Source organism: Pleuronectes platessa, chromosome 5 (assembly GCF_947347685.1).
Source record: "Pleuronectes platessa chromosome 5, fPlePla1.1, whole genome shotgun sequence".
NCBI classification, from domain to species: Eukaryota; Metazoa; Chordata; class Actinopteri; order Pleuronectiformes; family Pleuronectidae; genus Pleuronectes; species Pleuronectes platessa.
In genome coordinates, this window is record NC_070630.1 from 24,061,996 (window position 1) to 24,081,059 (window position 19,064).

General features: G+C 41.5%; 1 protein-coding gene across 2 annotated transcripts in view; it reads left to right on the forward strand.

The window, feature by feature from the left end:
• The window catches only part of pik3cb (phosphatidylinositol-4,5-bisphosphate 3-kinase, catalytic subunit beta), a 51,991-nt gene that overhangs the window by 3,487 nt on the left and 29,440 nt on the right, over positions 1–19,064 (forward strand). The window contains exon 2 of one of the 2 annotated variants that reach the window (XM_053422310.1): positions 7,226–7,305. The gene's annotated coding sequence lies outside the window, so the exon portion shown is untranslated. Of the gene's footprint in view, positions 1–7,225; positions 7,306–11,453; positions 11,548–19,064 lie in introns of those variants that run through there. The other variant, XM_053422311.1, reaches the window with a different exon arrangement.

The following is a 19,064-nucleotide window of genomic DNA, read 5'->3' on the forward strand; positions in this document are numbered from 1 at the left end:
GTGTAACATCCTCTCAAATTGTCTTTTTCTTTCTTTTTCATGTGTGTGTAAGTACAAGCTGGCTTTCACAATGTCTGCTAGCTTGCACAATCACTCTTATCTTTTCCAAGCCCCAAAGTCTCATCCTCTATGGCCGACCGAGCAAAATGGTGTGTTCCGTATTCACTTTAACTAAGTGCAAATTGCGCCTTACTACCTTTTTTATAACACCAACATAAAATGCAATTTGCTATGGCAAGAAATGTCTGTGCCTGTGGAAGCAGAGCAGCCTTTTGGAATTCTCCACTTTGCTGCTCAGCATGCCGCGACCTGCCAAGGAATGCAGGGAAGACACAGTGGGGGATACATGAGAGATGGATCTAAAATGACATGTGCTTTACAGAGAGGGATTTAAAGAAGTCTACAAATGAATTAAAAAGCTCCCTAAATTCATTTGCGGCACACAATTGGAGCAGGAACACAATGAAATAAGTCAAATAGACCCAATACAGATTAGAAACCTATTTAATCACATTTACTCTAAAGTTTAAGTGCCGCAGCAAACCTTGGGCTTGACAGCATCCTTTAGCTCACCTTCCATTCACATGAGTGAATCTTCTCCTTGTACCTGCAAACACACCCTCACCTTCTTAAGTTAGACAAATTGTGTTACCAGAACTGAGAGTTCCCACTGAAACCCTATTGATCTGGTTAATGACATCTTTGATGAAACATGTTAGTTAGTTACTGTGGCTATGTTGACATGCAATATTGTTGACAAAAAAGTGAGACTAAAAGAGTAAATTTCACATTTCTTTCCCTGTACTTGAATTGTCTTTCTGGGGGTTGTGCAGACCAGCAGTGCATGAAAAGACTGTAAATTAGTTTGTATTTTACTCCTGAGAACACACTCACTGTCATAGCCCTGCTGAGTCAAAAACCATAATAATGTGGGTGGATGGATCCCCTGCAGCTCACGTCTCACACTGTCTTCGGTCGAAATACTGAGCCCTGAATTGACCCTGATGGTTGTAACATCAGTGTTAGGGAATGGGTGAATGGCTTCTAGTGTAAAGCAGTCGGAGAAGTCTATTGGACTAGAAAAGCACGATATAAACGCAGCCCATATTTACTATCCACTTTCCATTTTTGTGTTGGACGACCTCCCCTCGAATGAAAAGGAATAACTACAGTATGTTTACCATAGCTGCACATATTATAACCTAAAGCCGTAGATGATCATTTAACATTGAAGAAGGAGGCCAGTTAGATTCGTTCAGCAGACCCACCTGCTGCTTGCTGCAGCTCTCTGTCATCTGGCTGTTCAGGTGGCTTTGTGCAGCTTCCCTTTTACTCCCTGAGCTGCTCTGAATCCTTCTCCATTGACTAAACATCTCATATCTTTTTCAATGGAATTCTCCAACAGATTTGTGATGCGCAGCCATCTTGTTGTCAGGGCAGAGCATTTGGTGAAGTCATGACCTGACAGCTACAGGATTTGGATCTTTCCTCAGCTACTGAATGCTTCTTCTGAGAGTGTCTTGCCTTTGTAATTGTGTTTTATTCCAGGATGGAGTTGCACATTTTACAATGGTTTCATGTTTAGTGAGGCCATTTGCACTCGCTAGAGTTGATAAGCGATGACAATAATTATTGCTTTGTAATTGTATTCAGTAGCACTATCACAAAAGTCCAGTACATATTGATATAATGCTTGTGTATCTTGTCATGGGCCTGAGTGAAGGAGGAGGATAACAAAGGCCATTTGGGCTAATTGGAGTCGAATTTGAATGTCTGGCTTAGGGACACTTGGGCGACACCACAGGAGCAGTATGGAGACATTTTTATGGAGACAATTTTTTCCTCGGTTATTTTTCACGTTTGAAGAATTGGTCACCATTTACTTCAATTGTATTGGATTTGGCTAGATAATAAGGGACTATTGATTTTTAGATGAACTATCCCTTTCAAACGCCATCGCAGGCCAGTAAAGTTAACAAAGTTCAGACTGGTCTGTGCAACCGCCTCTGGCTAACAAATAAACAAAGTTGTACTCACTCCTTCATTTAGATTTGTAAAATATCAAATAAAAAACAAACATTACATGAAACCAAAGCCTCTGTGGTACGTCACCTGTGACTGCCATGGTGGTTTAGCGTCTCCATGCTGGGACAACGCTTTGATATGGTAACTGCGGCAGCCTCAGATACATAGATAGTGTTGGGTTATGCTACATACCCTTGAGGCTCCGGCCTCCACTCTGCAACCTGAGAAGACAAAACCTCAGCTTCATGTCTCTAAGGCAACACTTCCTCCAAGTACAGGCCCCTGTCGGCTACTGCTGATGCCACACAGACATATCGCGTCACACAAATGTCTCTTTATTACTCTCTCTCACCTCTGTTTGCCCTTGCTCATGTTTGCGACATATGACTGATCTCAGCCAGCCTAGTCATGGGGACTGTCTGTGGTGCAATTACTGTGTGACAGTTTAGTCTCGTGGTTGTCCTGGCGCGTATGTGTGTGTTGTGCCGGTTTGTCTTCTGAGTGATCCGAGCTATTCTCCGGTCTGAGATGGACCTTTGCTCAGTCAGGCAGCTGGAAGGTAACTGATTTACAGTGTCTGAGGGGAACTTTTGAGAATACACCCACACACACACTCACACTCCATCCGCCCACCTAAGTGCAGCCTCACGCTAGTGGCTATAAATAGAGATAGAAACAAGTAGTGAAAGAGAGGGGGAACAAGATGAAGGAGTGTGTTACGGTCATGGGTTGACACGTACACGACACTCACCTACAGTGGTTGAAAGACTTGATATTCTTCATCAACCTCTAAATTTTACAATGTAATGACGGTAGGCACATTTGTGGGTGTGTTTCACAAGCTCCACTGTGATGGAGGGTCATAAACATCACACTGTGTTAATGAGCGGGTGTGTATTGTTTTTAGAAATGGACTGACAGCGCTCTTTTGTTTACGGTGAGGCACCGATGACGTATGGTCCAATGTAATAGCCCTTCAGACCGCTCTTGGTTTGGGAGTGCGTGGAACGTGTGTTCTGGTGCATTCCTCCCGCATTCCTTTTGCATGGTTTGAGGGCATTAACTAAATCGCCTTTACTGGATGGGATTTACCCCCTCCCCACACACACATTTTTCCAGGGCATAGCATAATTTTTCAAGTTGATGTCTCACTTTTCTTGGCAGCCTATACTTTAAACTACTTATTTATGCCAAAATGGTATAGGAATCAATCAGGACATAGTTGAGATAAGTTATTTATCACAGTGAAAGTGTTTTTCCGTTGTTTAACTCCAGGGTTTAGTAATTACAGGCCCAGAAAGGAAAAATTGTATTGTTAGTACAGGGAGTGCCCTCCAGGAGATTCGGTTTATTATGCAACGCTCCAGGGCCTGAAAAACTACCTGTTTACAAAAGGAACTTTCACTGGACTGTGAGGCCTGAAGGTCAGAATGAACTTAAGGATGTTTGTATTAAGATATTTGAGAACAGTAAGGAAATTAGTATATTCTTCCCAGTGATTGACACACATGACCCATGCAATAAAAACTAGTTTGTATTTGGGTGTGGGTGTGTGTGAGTAATTTCACGTGAGGGGATTTGCCCCAAGGTAAACGAGAGTGAGAGACTTCGCTGGTGATGAAGCCCACAGTTTTAGGATTGTGCATTCCTCTCATTCTTCTAACAGAGGATGGGTGGAGGAGAGGAAGGGTGTGTTTGTGTGTGAGTGTGTAAAGACAGATATGAAAGTCGAAAAATACAATCATAAGATTGTCAGCTATTTTAGGGGAGGATCTGAAGTAGAGAAAATCCCATAACCTGAGTTGTTATGTTTGTTTCTAGGTCTTCAGGTCTACATACAACTCATAGCGAACTCATTACCTCAGGTACAGTTTCTTCAAATTTAACACAAACCTTCACTTTGGATCAAGGACAAAGTGGTTTAAATTAAGTGGTCAAGGATCACTGACCTTTCTGTACATGCTTTTGGCCATAATTTAAAGCTTCTAAATAATCAAATCCCACCTTCATACCTGTTCATTAAAATTCGTCTGAGTCATTGCTACATAATATCACATTAGTCGGGACAGACATGGATGTAAACCGCAACTTGACTGGTTGCAGAGGTGTATAACCATGTGTGTTTGTGTGGCTAGTCCTTCAGAACAGAGCAGCGTGTATGTGCAGGTGCCTGGTCCCTTTTGTGTCAGAACAATAGAAACGCATAACTCTTGAAACCAACGTCACTAACCACTAATGTGTGCATTATACTGGAAACTGTAATCCCGCAGAAATGACTTCAGTTTAGTGAATGGCTGAAGTTGCTTTAACAACAACGTATGGCAAAGTAACTAAATTCATTAAACTCACAAATCTGGTTTTGTCACAAAATGATTCAAACAGTAGGAGTCATCAACGCCTCCGAACTGTCACTTAATGCCGTGTCAGTAAATTATATTTCATTATAGATTTACAGTTTCATAGTTTTAAAGGTTTTTAAAATGCGAATCGGTAAGATCTCTGTCGAATTGTAGCTTTAACTTTTTACTGCTATACTTTTTTTCATTTGTTAACCTACCATAGTTATGTCAAAAATAATGGAGCATAACAAACGAGAATCGCCCACTGAGAGCGCATAAACCGCCAAGGCCCAGCAGTCCTCTTAAATTCAATCAAGCTGCACCAACACTCATCAGTCCTCTGAACATGCAAATCAGTGAAAAACGCACTTCTAATTTCTCAATGTTGGAGAAAGTTTAACAATTCTTAGATCAGCCCCCTTTTGTCCAGATGCCCAAAAACATTTAAAGGGTTCTGTTTTTGCCCATAGGGTATCCTTTCCAAAGTTTCAAGGAAATCTGCTCAGTAGTTTTTTGCGTAATCCTGTTTACAGAATAACGGCAGTGAAAACTTTATTGGCCAAGGCAATACACTGATGATTTAAATTGGTGTCGGCTGATCAATGCAGAAATGCTTTGAGTGTTACGTCTAAAGTCCTTTAGGAATGTTATTGTATTATACATATTGAAGTCAGCAGTGTCCCCAGCAACTTCAGAGTTTTTTGTCATATTGAATCAGAGTCTTTCTTTCCAATGTTTCTTCTGGGCAAAAAAAAAAAAAAGTATTTATAGTTAAATTAAGGCTGAAAGAAAATAATTCGTTGAAATGTGGAGAGTCCTGTTCCTGAATGGCACAAAAGTGATGTTGAGCAATAAGCCTGATTATACAATGGTACTGACTCTTTGGCCATGTTTTTTACGATCTGTGATTAAACAGATTATTTTCAGCTTCAACCCAAAAACAAACTGAAAAAGCCGTTGACGTTACTCTGGAGTTTTTTTTTCTTTCCAGAGAACGGAGGCAAAGCTAATTTTGGGGTTGGCCCCCGAGCAAAAACGTCATCACTTAACCACTCCATACTGAACCCTCTGTCTGTCTTCCTCTCTCAATTTCTCCTAACATCACTGTTACAACCACACAAACACACTCTGGTGTGGATCATGTGACGCCTTAAGCAAAATTCAGTCAGGGAGTTCAAACATTGACTGTCTCTGGCCTATGAGTTTATCATTGTTATCAACAGCTCACTTCCTGGAGCGAGTGTGTGGAGACAACCATATCATATTTTTCTTTTGAAGCCCAGCGTCTCACCTGTTCCTATGAATGAATCCATGACCCTGCTGAAAATGTAATGTAAAGTAATGATTGCTTCTGTGCTTTAAGCATCTATGACTCAAACCACAGTTGTTTTTGTGAACCTCTGTGTGTCCAACCCTGGTAAACAAGATAGACAATCTTAACCACTGAGGGCAAAAACAGGAAGTGCACTGGCCTCAGAGTTTGTGTGGTGTCATCAGTGTGCATGGTGACGGTGTGTGTTTTTGCCAGCAGTATTCTGTATTTTTTTTGAATAACGCAAAGTCCCCTTGTTGGACTCCATAGTTTAGCTCTTTGAACTGTCGGCAGATGGTCATGGCAGGGAAGCTGCCTTGGGCTCTTGATCTGCACATACAGATATGATGCCCTTTGCTTCCTGTTTACTCTTGATGTTTCAAGCTGGCACACAGTGTTTCAGTGTGTTTCTCTTTTATACACTTTCATTGACTCAGGCAGTCAAACTTGCACTATGTAATTAATGCCTGCTTTAGATTTTTTTTTGGGGGGGGAGCTTCTTAACACTGACGCTTGAATTTCATTGCAAAGACAATCATTTTGATTATCTATCAGAAAATGTAAGTGATCCCCACCGGCAAATTAGTTATTAGGAATTGCATAACATACATAAGGAATATAAATTCAAATGTGTGAAATGCCTCTTTAAAGTTAGCATAAAGCAGGTCCAGGGTCCAGTCGTCCTTGTTGCAGTCCACAAACTCAGCGTGGAGATAGATGGAGATGATACTGCAAGAAAGGCCGGCTCGGGCCTCAGTTAGCATCTTAATCCAATACCACAACTTCAAAGTATATTATTTTCACCCAGATAAAAATAACAGAGACAAACATGGCAGATCAGCACAAAGGTGAGCACAAAGTTCAGTCACTTAGTAAACAACTGTGTAAGACATTTGCCCCTCTGATAATGGTGTTGTACTCTACAGTCCAGTCTATGGGACATCTCTATCATCAGTATCTGCATTGGCAAGATGACTAAAAATGGAAAGGATGAATCACACACTGAATCAATTGTTTGTTCACTCATAGTGTTGCTTTCTGCTGGGGTTTTGTTGTGTTTCCAAAAGCGATTTACAGTGTATTCTTGTTCGGGCAAACTGCCTTGTCAGTATTTTCTAATATTGTCTCTGCTGTGACCTTGAGTGAAAGGGAAGTGATTAGGTATCATAGAAAGGAGAAGTGAGTGGTAAGGACAGTCGGAGGGGTCACAGGGGGCACTGGGAGCGCTCTGTGCTTTCTGTTGTCTTATCTCAGATGCCGGTGAAGCCGGGGCCCCTTTGAGTGTGTGTGTGAGGTTACGTCAGGTGACACAGTATTGCAGACAAAGACTCACTTACAGAGCAATTCACATCTGGTGAAACAATTCACTTTTGCCACATTTGACATCTGTTTACTTTCTCCCAAACTTAATGAGTAACTTTCTAATCTACTTCTTACATACAGTATGAACACGCACATGCTTATTTAACAGCTCCCAGACATCTACTGCCTTGTGGTTCTTTCCCTCCTCCCCTTAACTGTCAGTATGTTCTGTCCTTTTGTCCATCAGATGCAGTGTCCCAGAAGCAATCCACACACCCCCAGTGAGGAGCAGAGGCACAGGAAATAAGAGACTTTAGGAAAGAGCAGGTAAAACCTCAATGCTACTGTCTGTGTGCATGTGTATGTGAGTACTTGTTTTTGTATCCTCATTAGGACATTTTCCAGGTGTAAGGTATGAATTGGTCATGGTTAAGGTTAGAGATGAGATATTAGTTTGGCCGTTCACAATGAATGGAAGTCAATGCAAAGTCCTGACAAGTATACTGTAGCTGTGCCTGCGTGTCAACTTTTTTGGTGTTATGTGTGTATTTATTTCTGTGTGTATGCTGGATTAAATTATCGTCATAATTATCTTGACATACTCTTACCTGTGATGCCGCAGTGCATGTGTGTGTTGCTCCGTGATCGTGGGACGAATGGATCACTGACTTCACTGGAATCTGAGTAGGCCTCGTCCTGACAGGCGGGGAATGTGTTGAAGTCAGCCAACATGCTTCATTTTCACGTCAGAGCTCATTTGCTGGGTTTTCTTTTTTTTGTCAATAATACAACAGCTCTGTGTTGAAAGGAAAAGCTGCTTCCTTATGTGTCACTTGTAGTTGTCTTGGTTCAAGTCTAAACTTGTCAGTTGTGCACCCTGTGCCACCTTCAGCTAACTTTGGACTCTTAAGGCAAGAGTTATTGGAGGAAATAATAATATATATATATATATATTTATCAGCTATATGCACTTATTGGCAAGTCACTTCTGTTCATTGTTTTTGTCTAATGATGTCCAATAGCAAAGCTCATAATGAAGTGGGCACTGAGGATCTGTAAAGATGTCCTTTTCCCTTGCTGTGTGATCGCTGATCAGCAACCCCCTTTTTTAGAACAGATAATCCAAGCACTGAACTGCGGCACACTCAGTACTACTGACCCAGTTTTTCGAAATGCAGTAAATTAGTCTACAGCTTATTTAGTGAAGAGAAGCTTGTTCGTTACAGTTTGTCTTTTTTTGCTCTGTCCTGAGTCCTTGTGTTAAACTGAAATAAGCCTGATGATCATTACATTTTCTCATCTTTTTTTTTAAATAAACTGAATACAATAATTATACTGTTTTTAATTAATGTGGATGTTAGGAAACTGTTATGACAATTTCCCCCTAGTTTTTGGCAGTTATGAAGAAAATAATTAAATGATTAATCAATACTGGAAATAGTGGAGGTGTAATGATTTTCCAATCCATGGTTCGGTTCAGGTCTTAATTTGTATGACTCACAGCTCAGTTCATAACTTTTTTTGTGGCGTTGGCAGGGAATAATGAAAATACTCCCACACTGCTGGTTTGCATGTGCCCAGTGGAGTCTGCAATTTTCTAGGTTTATTATACATGCTGAAACTTACCAAACTTACTGTAGGGGTGATCACTCATTGTTGGACCAAAATTGACACATGACAAACATGCAGTTGGAAGACAAATAGTTATGTGTAATTTTTACAAAATTATTCACAAAATGTGCATCTTTTGTTAGGTATGTTCATATACCATTTTCCCATCCCGATACCTGGAGTTTAAGTATCGGCGGATATCGAGATCCCATCCCTTACCAGTGCACAAAATGAACTTATAAAATCTGGCCAATTGTAAACTACCAGAGATAACTTCTGTTTTGCAGCTCACCAGTGGTAGTACAGCTGCTTTGGAACAGCGAAGAAGAAGTGATTTGCAGGAAAAGAAAATTGCAGTTTTCTCTGGATGAAGTGGTATCAGATATTGGCGTTGTTAAATCTCTCGCTCACCTTATACTTTGGACCATATATAATCTGGTAGAGCAGGTTGGCTTAAAGGGTTCAGGCTCTGCTCTGCTGCTCCTCTTCACCGTGATGGCATGTACCCCAGCTGCAAAAGCTGGCGGAGTAAACACTGTCTTAAAATCCTTCCTCCTCCTCCTCCTCCACCTCCTCACATTTTCTAAATGTGGTAGAACGGGTGCAGCTTTGACATCTATCAGCATAATAACCATGTTTCCTGCCATCAATCAGCGCCGGTGGCCAATAAATACCCACCAATAATCCGTGCAGATGCCTTTCACCTGTGTATACCCTCCTCCGCCCGCAACTCAAACGTGGAAAAATGGAAATGGAAGAATGATCCCATTACTCATGCTGCGTTCTGGCTCAATCATGATCTTCCTACAGTCACAGCCGTGATGTTTTCATCATCGGCAAAGTCATCACATAGCTGCTTGTCATAGTCATAGGACAAATGAGTAATGGTTACTTTGTTTTTTGTTTTCCTCCAGAAATGACCTCCTGATCATTTCTTTCTTGCGTTAACTATCAACACCAAGCACTTTTCTGAAACCCTTTCACTCAAACAATCCTAGGAAGCCCTGCCCTTCAATTCTCAGGGGTAAGTTTGCTTGGGTGGCATTATCCTTATGGCAGTGACCCTGCCACCCAAGTGATCACAGAGGTTGTTTATAATTAGACTAGCCAAGCTGGACAATAGCACATGCACTGTTAAAGCTAACTAATTATAGATGGAGGATAATGAAAGGCAGTTTACATCCATGTATTATATTTCCTGCCTGCAAAAACAACAGATGTATTAGTCTGTCTGTATGTTTATTTGATTCTTATGCCTGACAACACTGGCTTGTGTGTCTGTGTGTGTGCTATATTAACAGGAATGGATGTTGTGGCAAGGCAGTGTGCATAGTCGAGACAGACAGACAGACAGGAGGAAAGATGGAGGGACATTAGAACCGCAGCTAAGTGTTCCAAGCAACCAAGTCACCTCTATAGCGAGATTACAGCCGGAGCCAAGAAATAAACTAATTTCTAGGCTTGTGCGACTGTTAGTACGTGTCATTTGGTGCCAATGTGTGGCCCCTTTGTTTTTGGGAGAGATAAATGGTGGTGTGGCAAGATACTGGGAGGCAAAAGAGAGAAAAATCAGCAGTGTGTGTCGGAGCTGCCCTGGCTATATTCACGACAGCTCTGTGTTATTGATGTCTGTTTCTTTCCAGTTTTGCAATACTATCAGTGGCTGCACTCCTCTGGATGCCGTGTGTCTGTGCTTGTCAGGCAAGTTTATCTCTCTATCGAAATCTATTATCAAACTTCCCTCATATGAAGAACATCATTACAGAAAAGAACCGTGCATCTGACAGTGACCTCAAACAACCTCTCAGCTCTGTTCTTGGCTGTAATGGGTTTTTCTAAGCACGAGTATTCATAATGGACTCTGTGGTTAAAATAAAGCCAAAGTTGCCTTAGTACATCTATTTATGATGGAAAGAGCAGAACTAATTTGTTGAGGGATTTTCAAAATGTGAAATATAATTTGCAAGGGGTGTGGGGAGGGAGAGACGTCAGATTTAAGAAAAGAGCCCGACCTAGTTATCACTACCCTATAAAAATCTGCCGATACATATAGGGATCTGTGTCTTTGTATGCCAATATGAATAATGTTATTATCAGAATAAACAACGCAGGAGATGTGGTTATTTATGTATTTAAAAAAATGTGTAATCAAGTTTAAGTTATAATGTTTGTTGTTCTGCCCATTGATGTACTTTACTCTAAATATCATTGAGGGTTGACCCTCGTTTAAAAATACAACGAGTAGAATTACAGAGACAGAAAAGAGGAGAAAACTGTAACAACACAGGGGCAAACTAATAAACAATTATAACTAAGGTTAATAAATGCCATTAAAAAATATTTGGATTATGACCATTGAAACTTTGACCTTAAGAAAAAAAGAAAGTTGACTGTCTAATTATAGCCGTTTATTGTTTCCTCTTAGTCAGAGTTTCCTAGGAGAGATCCACTGTCCTTTTTCTTTTTTAAGAAGCTCTGTCAAATGGAACAAAGGCTAATCATTATGTCATCCTCATAAAGCCGCTGCTAGTGCGCCATCCTACTATACGTCAAAACAGGAAGAACCATACCGGCCACTTCCACTACTCAGCCTGCGTATCATCTGCTGTCACTGGATGCTGAGGCAAAGGAGGAGGTCGGAAGGAAACAGTCCTTTTAGTATTCAAATTAGATCCGATGCATTGTTGTGTTTTTATAGAGGAGAAGAAGAAGATAGAAGAAATTGTCTTGGATTCATTGTCTAGAGTCAATGAGACAAAGAAGAAGAGTAGTCTGTGGGTGGATATGCTTGCATCGAATTTCTTTATTTCCTGTTTCACAGAATCAGATTGGCAATGCAAACTTAGCACATGCGTAGGCTTCCTTGTGTTTGTTGCGTGGGTGTATCGGCGCTTGCTTTGAATAATGATATGTGGTCGTGGTTAGAGTTTGCATATAGCCTTGAGCTTTTCAGCAAAGGTAAGGTCAGCTATGTTTGTGTGTTAAGGATGTCTCACTGCTCGCATGTGTAGCTGTCCTATATTTGACTATAGTATTGATTATTAATGGAGTGGTGCTCCGACTAAAGAAAGCAGCATATTTACACGCTCTTAGCTCCTGAACCTTGTGACCTGTGTGTTGGTGTTTACTAAAATGCAGTAAAAATGTGAGTGCAATTGTTTATGTGGGGGGGGTGCGCTCTGTTTGACTAGCCATGTGACCCCATTGCCCCCCTCCATCCCCTGTGTTTTTGTGTTTTTGTGTTTTTGTGTGTGTGTGTGTGTGTGTGTGTGTGTGTGTGTGTGTGTGTGTGTGTGTGTGTGTGTGTGTGTGTGTGTGTGTGTGTGTGTGTGTGTGTGTGTGTGTGTGTGTGTGTGTGTGTGTGTGTGTGTGCGTTAGAGAGAGCTGTTTCAGGGAGGGAGGGGCGGGTTTGGTTGTGAGGGTTGATGGGGGCAAGGACAGCACAAGGGCAGTGTTTGTGCAGGGCACGGGACTGTCCTCACTGGCACACACACACACACATGCAAGCATAGACGGGCTGGAAAAAACAGAGGCTTATTGTGGACACTGGGCCCAGTTGTGCCCTCTCACTACAGTCACACATTGTATCACACGTTGCCTTTCCAACTCTGTCTTCCTATTACCTCTCTTTTTGGCTCTTTGTTGATCACTCGTTCCTCTGTTTCCCCTCCTCTTCTGATGTGACCTGACACTCATACCTCCCCTGTAGTACTATATCATCTGTGTCACATTTTCTTCCCCCGTTCTCTTTTCTTTAATGCTGTAAATATCTTCCTATCAGACATCCAGCCCGTCTTCATGACTGATTCCCTCTCCAGTCATTTAACCCCTCCTCCCTTCAACCCCCGTTTTCCTTCTCATCTCTGAGGGAGGTGTGAAAAGTCTGAGAGTTTAGTCATGCATAGACAACCCCACTACACCAACCCATGTTTTGTTTCTTGCTGTATCAGCTCCTATGCAAAATATATTTGGTTTAGATTGGGCTTTTTATTCCCTTTAATGCTAAATGGCTTTGTATTTATATAGCGCTTTTCTAGTCTTTATGACCACTCAAAGTGCTTTACAGTACAGTTCTACATTCACCCATTCACACACACATTCATAAAGTGCATCGCAGCACTTAGTTATTCTATGGGGGGCCATTCGGGGTTCAGCATCTTGCCCAAGGACACTTCGGCATGCAGACGGGTCAGACTGGGGATTGAACTGCCGACCTTCAGGTTGGAGGACGACCACTCTACCCCTCAGCCACAGCCGCCCACTTTAGTTTAATTATTTTTGGATTCAACAATTGACAATTTCCTTTTACCCCGCCTCATTAGAAACACACTTTCACCTATGCAAAATGTGTTTTTATTTGGGATTTTTGTATATGTTGCTGATTATTTCTAAAACATTTGCACAGCCTTTTACTTTAACCTTTACTTCTCTCCCATAAATGTGAACTGCTCTTCTTGCCCGTTATGTGTGTTTTAAACTACTGGATGCCTAAATTTCCTTTGGGATTGATAAAATATCCATTAATCATCTATATCTATCATCTCTGTGTGTGCAGCCTGTGTGCTTTGCCTGACTCGTTCTGTGTCTGTGGTGAATCAGACTCTGTGGGAAAATCACACTTCTGCTGCACTACATCTGATTTCCCCCACCACTACCAACACCACATCCTCCTCCTCAAACACAGACAGAGATGAAAGCTAATAAGATGAACTGATAGTCTGCATTAAAGAACTGTACTATCTGCATCACAATTGACAAACATAAATTATAAACCTCTCTCAACAGGGTGTTTATACTTTCCTTATGCGACTAGTTTTACCTGCCCTTTGTATCTTACTGTAATTTTCACCACTCTACGTCTTCCTCAAGGGAAAGCACACACTTTGTCTTCGTTGAATTACATTCCCAGTATGATCTCTTGCAACCACGAGGCACACTTTGTCAGTTATTAGCCTGATAACAGTTAAATAATGGCTCACAGGTACATTTTCTCTTGGATTTGTTTGTGAGTTCTGATGTATAAAGACATAATTCTGTTATTTCACTTCCCTCCATTGTTGGAATTGAAGTTTACAAAATAACAAAAACATTTGTTAGTTTAGCTCTAAACTTCTTTAACTTTTCAAAAAGCACTGACTGAACATTATAACACTCATGAAGGGAGGGTTTGTTTTGGGACTGTTTTATTAGACTACATTAGTTTTAGCTAGTTGTAATAAATAAATAAACCGACAGTGTATAACATGATTGCAGATTTTATCTATATGACCCGCCTCTAGTGGAGACGACTGTGACACTTCTCTCTTATTACCACCCACACTGGCTCGAGCCGTCATGTGCTCATGCATGAAACAGCTCAGTGTGGACAGTGTGTTCTAGGCACGTTCAAACGGATACTGCCTGAAAGTGGAACTTGTGAGATCATGTTTTCGACATGGGAAGATGATTATGTAATATCCTTGGGTTCAATTGGTTTAACCCGAGAGAAGGGAGTTGCAAGACAACTGATATAGTCAAATGAATGCTGTCTTGTTCTCTTTGAAAGTGGTGAATGATAGCGTTTTCTGTATTTCAATGGGTTTTGAAAGGACTTCTGCAAACATGTTCTCCCCGCACCCCAGTTTGTGATGTGACGTCAGTTCAGGTTTTTTCCATCGGCTATTAGAGGCATAAATACCACTGAGAAAAAAACAGACCGGGCTTCAAGCCATTGAGGTTTGGGAAGAGCAACAAATGCATATTTATATTTTACCTTCCTTTGTTTGCCCCCAGGTTCACAATTTTTTCCGTTATTAGTACACAATCCTAATACTTGCAAATGCACTGCATGTTTGCCTTGATTGTCATCTAGAACAGACTCATTCACTCCAATCAGCAAGTGTCAGTAGGGAAGGATGTGTATTGAGACACAGTCTGTGTGCCATAAGTGAGTATCTTTGGAGGGATTATTCATTTCTCCAATCTAACGTGATCTTTTCCTGTTCCTCTTACTCTCCTTACCCGCCTTGTTGTATTTTCTAGCTCATGATATAACTATAGGTAATGGATTGGATATGATTAGTGTCACGCTGGATTAATAACCATGAGACATGTTGCTGTGATTGGAGGTGAATTATAGCCTTCACTGTAATGCAGGAAGATGTTTATTCCTGCTCAGCAAAACAAAACAACTCAGCGAAAACATCATTATGTCATAATCCATTACAGAGTATTTCCTGCTATGACAAGTCAAAATGTCTGTCCGGCAAAATGTCTGTCCACCGTGAAGTCTTTATTGTGATCTCACAGCAATGCCGTGGGAACTGACCTCATCTGACATCTATCTATTAAGAGTGAGGTTGATGGAAAAGATGTCTGATTAAGTCATACCTCTGCTGGGACTGGACGTGACTGACATACTAGAGAGATGTGGAGAAGGAGCGACTTGAGCTCAGTCAGGAGAACAAATAATATTCCTGGAGGAAAAGGACAGTTAGTTCTGAACGTTCATGAAAAGGCGCATTTAAAGGTGAAGTGAGCCTCTTGCTCCCCCATTCTTTAGTTATTCATTAAAATGTTTAATGTATCTAATATTTCCTGTTTATTCATTCAAAACCGATCAGGCTTGTTAACTGACAGTCATTAGATTAGCAGCCTGCCCATGGACTGTGCTCGGTATAGTACGACTGTTTCTGTGTTTGTGTCTGACACAGCTAGTACTGACAGGAACAGGAACTGCAGATATCTGTTTTTACCTCTGCTGAGGACATTATGTTTTAATCCTCATCTACAGACTGTACTGCTGTGTGGCCCAAGCTGTAAGGCTTGTTTTAATTTGAGGGGTCTGTTGGTCCTTGATGCACACATGCATTTTACTGTGCAATTCTAGGTTATCCTACAGTTTATCTATTTTTATTGTTGTCTCTATATTTAATGGAGATGTTTTTAACCTTTTTCAGTTAAAATAGTCAAAATATAGTTAAAAAACCTTTACCAGCAGAGATAGTCATGCGCAATTGATTCTGTTTGTTGTCTATAATGTACATAAGCAAACATTGTTGCATATATGATCCACGCAAAGACATTTTATCTTCCTCTTCTCTAGCTAAGCTTATGTTGAAGAGCACAGTAAAACTGAATCTCTTGAAGAATAAAAATAGCAGCTCAGCCTCTGATTTGGCGTTCATCAGCTTTTTTTATGAATGACTGGTCTGGACTTTTGCTCCGGTTGTTGTTAGTCACTCACTTCCTGGCTGCTGTCATTGCGTCCTGCCTGAGAAGTGGGTGTCTGCCACCGTGTCAATCGGGGTGGTTTGTGGGATGTAGCACTGTTAGCTGTGCTACGGATGTGGTTGGTTAACGCTCGCGAACCTTACAAACACAGATAGACCCACCCACACACATGCTTCCGCACGCACACACACACACACACACACACACACACACACACACACACACACACACACACAGAAGCTCCCACTCAATCGCTTTATTCACGTTTCCTCTCAGATGCTGCACGTATGCAGATAATTTTATCTTCAGGGCCTGTGAGAATTGACGGTGAGATTTAACACGGAAATTGGTTTCAAGGCACTTCCTCAATTCTATTTCCAAGAATGATGCTTCTTTTTTCCCTGAAGGATACAGCTTAAAGAGGATGATTTCATTTATAACATCCGATGGAACTGATCGCTGTGGAGGAATGGAGGCACTGACGTAATAAATAGTTGTATGATGCTGGAAATGATAGGAAAATCATTGGGAGGACAAACATTCATACAGCTCTTCTACACGTGGTGCTTTTCCCATCACACATTACTTTGACACTGTCAGCACAGTCGTCAGGCACCACTTTGGGTTCAGTAACTTGACAGGGGCATTTCAGAAAGTAGACAGGACGTGCTGGCGATCGAACCACTGAAACTCTTTTTGGTGGATGACCCTCTGTATCTACTGAGTCACAACCACTGTAACACCTGAATGTGTCTACTGTCTACATCCACACCTAAATATAGTAAGTGTTAGTCCTGCTCAATTTGTGACTCACACACAGCTGACTGTTTATCCACAAACTGGCTAGAAAAACAGCTTTTCTGTGAACCCACAGGCCAGTACACTTTAATATTTTAACACATGAAGTGTATTGTGCACTAAGCTACACGGACGTTTCACTATCTACCACATACAGTTTACACTGCTCTGTGGGAGTTACTCGGGCTCATCTGAAATATGCGTTGTTGTTATTTTTTATTTAGTAATCACTGGTTTCAGAGCATGTCGTTTATGAATGGTCTTCTGTTTCTGGGTTGAAGTTCATGATGTGTTCAGCTTTAGTGTATTATGGCTTGGTAAGCTCTGTGTTTCGGTCTGTGCCCTTTGTGGTTAGAGGCTGAAAGTGAACCAACACTCAAAGATATTCAATTTCCTCAGTCCGGCAGACGAAGCATCTGCTGTATGCACTTCTACATACTCATTTACAGGATTACTGTGGTTGTAGTGGAGAGGTAAAGAGGTCTTAGATCCTCTTTGTCAACTTTATTTGTAGAGCAGTGGGGGGGGAAATGTGTCACAGGACTCTTAATCACCAGACACACACACACACTCTCTCACACACACACACACACACACACACACACACACACACACACACACACACACACACACACACACACACACACACACACACACACACCATTTATGTTAACTGTTCTTTTTCAATCAGTCACACACAGACACGTGGACACACACTCCATTGTGGAGAGCCTCACAGGCTCTTACTGTCAGACAGAGGGAGCTTTAGAAAGAGAGTGCTGAGTAACACTAGTGTTTAAATAACCACCAATGCATCTGGGCATGAAAGCCCTCACAGCATGTCACTGTCATCGTTTCAGAGGAACTTCTCCCATTACAAGCAGCTATTTGCTTCATACTGTATTATCTGAGATAATACAGTCGATTTTTCATGGCTGGTTTGATCACAGTGGACCTCTAAGCTGGAGGTTGTTATTATTTTCAGTTTCTGACAGTCAATGGCAGTCTCATAAAATCCACCCAGCTTGTCTGTGTTGTGCGTCCCTCTGATCAGCTCTCCTTTTGATCCAGACACACCCTTTTTCTGCTGCATTTGCACACATTTGATCAGACATCCAGATTAAAAGATTGTAAATAATGATAGTTCCTCTTTTGATTCCAGGCAGCTGTATTTGAGTTTGTTAAAGGAAACAAGCACAAGCAAAGTTTAGATAGTGGTGAATCTCCTGCACTGAAATAAGTTGTGTTTGTGACTGTTACATAAATGCAAGATCTGCCTTGACAGAGGACATATAACTTGGATCATAGCTTTGCACCTTAAGCTGTGGAACGAAGGCTACATAGTTACACATTGTTTACTAATGCGACAGATCCCTTCAGGCTCTTCTGTTTGTTGTCACATGAAACTCTCTCTTTCTCCCTGATCTGGCACACCCTCTCGCTCTCCTCCAATCCTTCCGCTGAAACTCGACCTCACAGCAGACCCTTTGGCTGTCTGCCACCAAATCCTCAATAACCTTGCTCACCTGTGTATGTGTGTGTGTGTGTGTACGTGTAAGTGAGACAAAGAGGTAGAGAGGCCCAGTGTGTCGGCATCACAGCAGGGTGAGACCATAGGGGTGAGACACTATCCAACCTGTCCTGTGTGAAAACACGTTCTTGAAGCCTATAATTATTGAGACAAGGGTTTAAATGCATACTTGTGCATGCACAAGAACTTGTTCATTCATCCCTGACCACCCGGTGTTGTCAGTGCATCAGACAGACATGCTGGGTGTCATGTTACCTTTTCATGTGCGTAACTGTGCACCTTTTGTGATTTTATGAAAACTCTTCATTGTCTGCACTTTTAACTGTCGATCTGAATGGCTACTTGTGTGCACTTTTCCTGATTCCGCCCAGACATGTGTGTGTCAGTGTTTAGAGCATTGTCCTGTATCTTTTATTGTTTACTTGTTTGTGTATCTGTCAGCAGGATCACACCAAAACTACTGAACTGATTTTCAGTACGCTTGTGGGAGGGAAGGAGTATGGGCCAGGGAAGAGTCCATCGATTTTTGTGTCGATCCAGTTAAAGGGACAGACCCAGGAATCTTTCAATCATTTCCTGAAAAGTTTTTAAACAACAACATCTTTATCATTAATGCACACATCTCTGACCAAAACAAAGCAACTCTGGCCTCCCTTCTTCTTCTCAAGGAGTTGGCTATAGATTGTAGCCCCGCGGCAATGGCCCCTAAAACAACCAGAAGCACAACTAAATAAGTATCATAGCCTGTGTGTGAGATGCTTCACTTTAATTAATCAACTTCTCTTTTGGGGCTGTGCACTGCATATTGAAGCGCCGTAGATTTGTGCGTGAATGGCCATAGAGACGACACTGTAAAGAGCTCTGAGTGCTATATAAATACAGTCCATTTACCATTCATACTCTTGGTGGGCCTGCATGGCAGCTAGTTATCTGT